Here is a 7,910-nt window from a genome sequence, read left to right as displayed (position 1 = left end):
CTCGCTGGAAGCATCGGACCTCCCGCCGCCCGCCTCCGCCTTGATTAAACGCTGAAAATAAAATAAAAGAGGGAGACAGGTTTTTCCTATTTTATCTTATTTTGTTATATTTCTCCCTGTCCCCTCGCTGGAAGCGTCGGACCTCCCGCCTCCCGCTCCCATGTCGAACACGGAGGTCTCCCTCTCCGCGGAGCACCCACGGTGCACGCCCGGCCTGTAACCATAACAACTGTGTGACACAAACTCAGTGCTTTAGTAATTAAATAATGTCGGGCTCGGTTCGGTTTCGACATAACAAAACAGAATGACTGTCGGGTTTGGACAGAAATATGCGGCCCGTGCCGCACTCTAACACACACACACACACACACACAAGGAAAACCGGACATTATCATCAGTTTATAAACACCCCCCGGACACCCCAGACAGGACGTGAAAAGTGGACATGTCCGGGCACGGACACCCCAGACAGGACGTGAAAAGTGGACATGTCCGGGCAAAAGAGGACGTTTGGTCAGCCTAATAGAAAGGGTGTGTCGCTGTGCTATTGGTTGATTGTGGTTTAGCTGAAAAACAGCTGATGACTCAATTGACAGACCCGAACAATGACACCTAGAGACAGTGAATGAGCATATGTGCAAGGAGTGAATGGCAGAGTGGGAAAGAAAACTTAAAGCCTGAGCATAAAAAATCTTCCTAACTGAACTTTCGCGACAGCTACATTAGCAACAAATGCAGGGACCTCAACAAAAGCACATGGTTAGGTTAAGAAAAAACCCGTCATGGTTTGGCTCTACATTTTTACATGAAGACACCAGTCTCCCAGGTGAAAGTCCAGGGTTTGTTGGACCCATCCACCAACCCTCCCACCTGCCCTATTGGGACTTTACAGCTCCTTATATTACATGGTTACTGGCAGCGTTTCTACCTATCGTACCACCACGACAGGTGCCATTTCACCAAACCCGCGATGTATCATAACAACGCGAAAGCTTACCTCTGGCCACACTTAATATTGATGCTGCCTGGCCTCGTATCATACCACCACGAAAGATGGCTTTTGGCGTCAGGTGTCTGACACGAATTCTCTGGTGGAACAACGTCATGCAGTGGGTGGTGGTTAATGTCACCACCCCACAGGAAGTTTAAAGAGCAAGAAATTCCTCATAGGGAGGAGTTCATGATGGTGGATGGCTCAACAAACATCAGACTTCCACCTGGGAAACTGCTGCTTGTGTCCCATGTGAAACTGAAACGCAATATACTTACATGCCGTATGTAACAGGCGTGGTTACATGATCTTTTTATAAACCTAACCAAGTAGTGTTGGTACCTAGACCCATCCGTGCTGCCAACACAATACATGGCACCATGTAATGCGTGTACAGAGGTCACGGTAATTTCGATATCTCTGTGAGATCACGTTGTCATAAATTGTGTCTACATACATAATTTGTCTTCCAGGTAGCACTGATAAGCTGACATTTTTAAATTGTACAATGTCAGGGTATTGTAAAGATCAGGTTGTTAATCACTGCTTACTGCTTAAGGGGACTGTTGTAAGGCTTTCTGGGAACTGAAGGAAGTCATAAATAGAAGTAGCCAGGTTTGGGGAAAGTGAGAATGACATTAAAGGGATAGTGCACCCAAAAATGAAAATTCAGCCATTATCTACTCACCCATATGCTGAGGGAGGCTCAGGTGAAGTTTTAGAGTCCAGAGTTCAAATGACGTTTTTCCAAACAACTTTTTATGTTGGGGCTTCAGGACACTACAGACGAGCAGTCTGGAGATATTTTGTGGTTTCAATTATGTGTTTTTGGACGTTTGAATCTGGGGCACTGTCAGCCTGCATTAGGTGGAGTTGTGTTGCTACCTCCTCTCCCCTTGGATCTCTGCAAGTGATGTGAGGACTCTAATACTTCACCTGAGCTTCCCTCGGCATATGGGTGAGTAGATAATGGCTGAATTTACATTTTTGGGTGCACTATCCCTTTAAGATGAAATACAATTTTTAATTCCCAAGTAACTGCTGGAATGCATGGATCATTACAAATTGGTAATATAATCGTGAGAGTATCTTTGGGTGGTGGGGCCACATCTCACTTGTTGCCCTTGGCCCACTCAAGGGTTAATCCGCCCCTGGTGGGAGAGTATTTCATGTAAACAGGCAGATCATAAAACAGGTAGATGAACATCTTGCACTTTCCAAAAGCTACTCTCTGACACAATATGAGCACAGTTATCTGCATGAATCTGGATCAAGGTGGATCAAAGCGAATCTCTGCATCAACACGAGGCAGCTGTTCACACCATGGGTTCAGAGGTGAGGGGGCTTTACATGATCCTCATGTGTTGAGAGTGGCCCGCGTGCCCTCTTCCCCACAGATCTCTTACCTTACAACAATAACCACAATCCACGGCCGGACCAAAACACAAAGAAAATCCCCGGTCGGTCTCTCAGATCTCCTGAGCAGATGCCTGTGGGTGGTGTGATACCGCTAGGGAGGCTCAGACCTCATACAGTCCGTCCCTCTCCACATCTGTCCTGAGTTACGGTAGGCACTTCACTCCGTCAAAACCCAGCTGTTTAGGGATTTGCTCAGTTGGTGTAGAGCTGGCTTGATCGTGGCTGTGTTATGTGGGAAGAGGCCTTAAAATCATATTTGAGGAGATTCAGTACTTCTGTGTGTGAGCACGTGACGGTATGTGTTTGTTAAAGCCTCGAGTATCATCGTGTTCCCAAATTTCTCTCTGCTGTTTCAGCTAGTTGCTGACCAGTTGCTGTGGGATCACAGCCCAGGAAAATAAAAGCGCTCTGGAGGAAGAAACTGAGTAGATTAGATAACCAGTGTTGGGATATGATGTCGTGAGCTCACTCTTTCTCAGTGTATTTGAAAAGCAATCATGTCGTAGCATGTGATGGCTGAATAACACATTTTGTTGTCAAATGAGTTTTGTGTCCAGACGTTTTGTTGCAGACGGACAACAGTGTTTCTGAGCAGCAAACAAGGAGCACATGTTCGTAATCACAGCCCAACAATACCCCAAATGTTGACAATGGTTTCCTGCTGTTGATTCACAATTTCATCGGAGCCGTGGTGATGGATTGAGGAATGTAACACAGAATCAGATTTGTGTTTATGTTACACTGTGGTGCAATTGTTTGGGTTCAGGGCAGCTCCTGTGGCTCTGCGAGATAGATTCAGAGGATGCAGTGACCACTGGATACTCTGGTGTTCCTAAAATAATCCTAATTATAGGTCTGCAGATGGATTCTGATGGGAAATGGACAATTTTGGTCCACAAGGCCCACAAATGCGCAGTTATTATAGCCGAGCCAAGTTTAGCACATTCTTTCTGTATGAAAAAGCATTTAAGTTCTGAAATCGGCGAGATAGAGTAGAAGCAGCATAAAATCATTCTTTGGCATTCCCTTTGAGAGCGAGCCATAAAGGTGACGTTAAATAAAATCCGTCTGGAAATGGTTTCACAACCCCTGCATCTTTTAAAAATGGCCTGGCAAGTTTTCTTTTTTGTTGCCAAGAAGAAAGGTTAAATCATCGCCAGTTATTTGTCAGAAGAGAACTAAAAACAAATGCTGAGACAAGAGCCTGTGAGCCAGCTCCTGGATGCACGGTGGCCGTAAATTAGACTGATCACAGAGAGGCTCGTGTTTGCCAGGTGGCACCGTAGCCCCCTGATGGTAATCTGTCTGGCCCATGCCAAGCTTTAAAAGGTGGCCACACTCGCTACATTAGGACTGCTACAATTACAGCCTTCCAAAGCCCATTACCTGCTGATCTATTTAAAGCTACTGTAGCAAGCCTCTCTCCACAGACGCCTTTGATGTGAGCCTCACCTCAGCAGAGGTAACTCCTACAATACACCATGTACACTGATTGGACTTAATGATAGGGACATGCGGTCTCTTCAGACAGGGCTGTAGTTACAGCTGAGGGCGCTCACTTAATGCCTTCTATTTCCTATTTTTCCTGTAATTTGGGAATTTTAGCAGACTCCTTCCTGTATTTTAGACTCAATATCTTTAAATGTGACTGCTTAGTATTAGACCTACAAAGTGAAATACATTCTCCATATTTCCCATTTCATTCCTGGCTGTATGGAGCAGGATATTAAAGTGTCAAAATAGGTGGGTAAATAAAATAGATAGAAAAACATACTGTCATAGCAATACAGGAACGATCTAAATGACCTGAGTATTTTACTTTATAATGAGTGGCGAATGATCTAAATATCTCCAAAATCCTGGTTATGGTCCTGTTTTAGACAAGACAAGTCACTAATCTGTATACATCGTATTCATTTATTAAAGAATACTTGCTTTGGTGCAAGGAGTTGGATGACAAGATTAATATTATTCTCATATCTGTTCCTTAGCTTAGCATAAAAACTGCTAGCATGTCTGAAAGTGACAAAGTCCGCTACCAGCACCTCTAAGGCCTCATTTACACCGCAAGTGATGCGTTCATGTAGCACTCGCGAACAGTCGCTGTTTACTCACGTTTTCATTTCGGCAAGCATGTTAACAGGTTAGAGCATTCACACCGCATCCGTTCTACGCGCTGCTCGAGTCGCGCTGCTTTCGTGAGCAAGCTTGAAAATAGAAGAGAGGCTGAGTTTTTGCGCGAGTCGCAAGCGATTGGGCGCGGTATTCAACAAAAAACGTGAGTTTGCGTGTGGTGTGACCTCATGTGCAGTTTTTTAAGCACCGGTAAACCCTCTACAGACTCCCTTTCCATTGCCAGTAGATCAGAGCTGCGTGCACGGCTCTGTAGCAGATGAGCATGCCTTTCTGTGTGTGTTTTTATATTTTTGGTGTGTCACGTTTGATGTCAGGCCGCAAAACAGGTCAGTGAAAACTTTACAGTGGTTACTTCTTCCTAAAAATCTCTTACTTATTCAGTCTTTCAAACTCAGTGCAGACGAAATTTGAACGATGTTTGAGTGCTGCTTGGGTGAAGACCGACGGTAATTTTGTGACAGTCTGTCGTTGCATCTTGCCGGTAAAGGAGCTAAAATTAGCGCATTCACTTTAGTGTCAATGCTGATCTGTACCGGAGCTGATAAATACCTGTGACTGCTGCAGAGTCATTTGACCCAAGTGTGATTGCCTATCAAAACCTTTTCCATTGCATTAAAAAGCCAAATGTAAGCCAGTGTTAGCATGTTTTTGTGCAGTGGGAAAGGGGCTTTCGTTTGTTTATGACAAGTTGTGGTTTTATGGCAGGTTGTGTGCTGGACTATTTCTTAAGCTTAAGAGGTGCTTGTAGGTGGAATATTTCACCCTCTGAACCCACCATGCTAAGTGTTTCCAGTCTTTATGCTAAGCTATGCTAACTGTCTCGTGGCTGTAGCCTCATATTCAACGGGCAACAGGCGTCCAACTTTCAGGAAGAAAGAACATATGCATATTTCTTCAAATGCCGTCGACACCTGCCAACTGTATCACCATGCAGAAGGAAGCATGCATCAGAAAGAGATGTTGCATTTTTCAGATGTAGTTTGTGGCGCTTTGGGCACCACAAGCTAAGTGCCATCTAGTTCCATTATATTAGAGAGAAGGCAGACATCTGTACGGCTGATATCTCCAATACTCTGCATCTCACACCAAAACAATGTGGATTTATAAATAGCTCTACAGGTAAGAGGAAAGATATGTGTTTTTGATTTTTGGGATGAACTGTCTCTTTAAGATTCATGAATCCATGTCAGAGTTCTCCCAGGTTGATATTGCTCTCTGGTTAGAGGAGCAGAGAGATACACATATTAACCCCCCCACACCTACAGAGTCAAGATGTTAGACCACAGTTCTGGGGAATTGGGGAGCGGCAACTTCAGCAGCCCACAGCGGGCAAACGCTCAGACTCCAAACCACAACTGGCAAACGGAGCGGTGACATCAGCGTCTCTGCACCACATTTCAGTGCATTGCATATGAGCTGCATATGTACGGCACAATTGGAAACAGACGCGGCCAGACTGTTGGGTGCAGGGCGGTACAGGCAGCGTGCACTCTGCTGAACACGGGGAGCAACAGAGGGGTTGACCTTCAGTGATACTCAGCAGATGCCAGTAAGTCACAGGCCAAATCAAATGATATGCCTTTCCCAAACTACTGTACCACGGCAGTTACAGTATCTCACATCACTCCTGTTATTCTTGTCGTGTTCCTCTCACTTCTCTCACTTTTAACATGTCATGTTGTCCAAGGTCATAACCTCTAATTCATTCTATGGGCAAACTGTGTACAAGCAGCATAGGGAACTCAAACACCACCGCCTCTTTGGCTCTATTAAGTCATTATGGATGTTTTTCTCCATAAACTAGTGGCCCCAGGATATGTAACGTCAACAACTGGAACAATAGCTAGCTCCACAGGAAGGCAGATAACCATCAAGTAGGTGATTCAAAGTTAAGCTGACTTAATGTAAACATGATCATTATTGTTGCAGCTATTGCCAAGGGAACACCTTAACAACTGTGATCAGGCAAAGATGTATTTCAGTGGCCAGATACGAGGCAGTCCGCTCAAATGATTCCCACTGTGGGAATACACGAGCCTGGGCCGACAGAAGCTCACCAGCCTCTCTTAGTTCCAGGGGAATTCAGTTGTATGCAACATCTGTGTCAATATTATGGAGGTTTTAGGGTCCTCTGTTCTTTTTAAGAGGTGGAAAGGGAGTGCAGCTTTCAGCTCTAATGGCCTGCAGCCAGGCGGGTGTAAAGCAGGTTTTGGCAAACCCTTACAGGAAGACCAGAACAAAAAAGTGGACCAAAGTTTGATTAACTGCTGTGAATAGTAAGGACGTCGTAAATAAGGGCGTGGGTTTTGTTTTCAACACTGAGGGGGACACACATGAAACAGGCGGGTTTGAAGGTCCTCCGCCAAGAATTTTTCCTGCATTTTGTTGAATATTTATTCACCAATTTGAACCTTTTCTGCATCAGTTAAAGAGCCCAGTGTGCAGGGTGTAGAGGGTATATTGGCAGAAATGGACTACAGACTACACAGATAAATGTGACACTTTCTAATGTCACAATGGAGGGACAACTACGCAGGTTGATTTTAGCGCTGCTCATCGTGGACTATATTGCTGTCATTGTTCATTTTAGTCAAACCATACAGTTTGAAAACGAGGCGCGGCTCCAACTAGAAAACAATGTTTTGATGCATTGGATGTGCTGAATGTGCATATTAAGGCAGTACAGGAGGAGGTGCACATTAATAATCCTCCAGGACTGTAACATGCTCATGTTTAACCCAAACAATGTGTCATGTGACTGCAGTTGCTTCACATCCAGGTCGGAACACCTTCTCACCACAAATGAACCGCACCAGAGTTTGTTTGTAACCAGACTGAGACCACCTCTTCAAGAAGGTCTCGGTCTGGTTGTTTTGGTGCACACCTGAGTGTGACTGCTGTGCTTACACCTGCCCAAACGAGCCGCACTGAGGGGGCAAAAGAACTTGAGTTCGATTGAACTGAACCAAACAGGGCAGGTGTGAAAGCACCCTTAGAATGAGGGTCATCGTCTATGGAAAACATCATGCTGCACTGCCATGTTTCTACAGTACAGAACCAACAAACCAAACACTGGCTTTAGACAGAGCCATTTATGTTTTCACATCGACCATCAACATTACAAGTTTCTCTGCAAAGAGCAGTGTTGTAAAGCGTTTAAAGGATTTTTAAGCATTTTTTTTTTTGTGTATTCATCAGTTTAAATCACCTTGCCTGTTTGCTTGGGGGGGACAAATGCACATGTTCAAAATATTGAGGGGCCTGTCCCCTGCGTCCCCCCCAATACACCTGTGGTCATACACAAATAATGAATACTGAATAATGTTCTGCAGCATAAACCCTGTGAAGCAAATTGTAGCAGATT

Source organism: Epinephelus moara, chromosome 11 (genome assembly GCF_006386435.1).
Source record: "Epinephelus moara isolate mb chromosome 11, YSFRI_EMoa_1.0, whole genome shotgun sequence".
NCBI classification, from domain to species: domain Eukaryota; kingdom Metazoa; phylum Chordata; class Actinopteri; order Perciformes; family Serranidae; genus Epinephelus; species Epinephelus moara.
This window is presented reverse-complemented; position numbering follows the sequence as displayed.